Raw genomic sequence first — 657 nt, 5'->3', positions numbered from 1 at the left:
TTTTTTTACTTCGATATACTAAAATTTAAGGAGTCAAATAATTTATGCTTTTTTTCAGAACTGGTTGATTTTTATGTAGGAGAAGAAAAATGTCAGTGTCTCTGTAAGTCATCTAGGAGTCTCATATGTAATTAGAGATAAAGAATAAATTAGCCAGTTTTAAGTGTGCATTAATGTTAATATGTTTATATCAACATTACGTGGGGTATAGTGGATTATTTTTTTCAGGTTCTTTATTAGCAAAAGGTAAAAGAAAATAAAGTCTGCCTTTGGTAATTTATTTAGAAATATGGATGCAGTTTTCATGATCTCAGCACTGATGCTGGTCTGATTCCAGGGAAGACAAACCTGCTCAGCTCTGCCATGTTCTCCTTACGACTTATCTAATCAACCTGCCCCTATTAGTATCTAACCAGCCTTCAGTGCTAGATTATTTCGAGCCACCCAGTGAGATCTGTTCTATTGTTTTGTTCCTGACTTCCTGCCTGTTTGCCTGACCTGTCTTGTCTCTTGATTATCTGAGCGTGCCTGAAGCTTGTCTGATCTGAAAGCCTTCCTGTTACCGGACTTGGAACTGTCCTCTGTCTCCCTTGGATGACCCTTTCTCTCTTAAAATCTGATCAACTGGCTTGGACCCTGTACCTACTCACGGATCAC

The sequence above is a fragment of the Cyprinodon variegatus genome, unplaced genomic scaffold, assembly GCF_000732505.1.
Source record: "Cyprinodon variegatus isolate N-32 unplaced genomic scaffold, C_variegatus-1.0 Scaffold125, whole genome shotgun sequence".
NCBI lineage: Eukaryota > Metazoa > Chordata > Actinopteri > Cyprinodontiformes > Cyprinodontidae > Cyprinodon > Cyprinodon variegatus.
The sequence above is the reverse complement of the archived record's forward strand: the minus strand, read 5'-3'. Positions refer to the sequence as shown.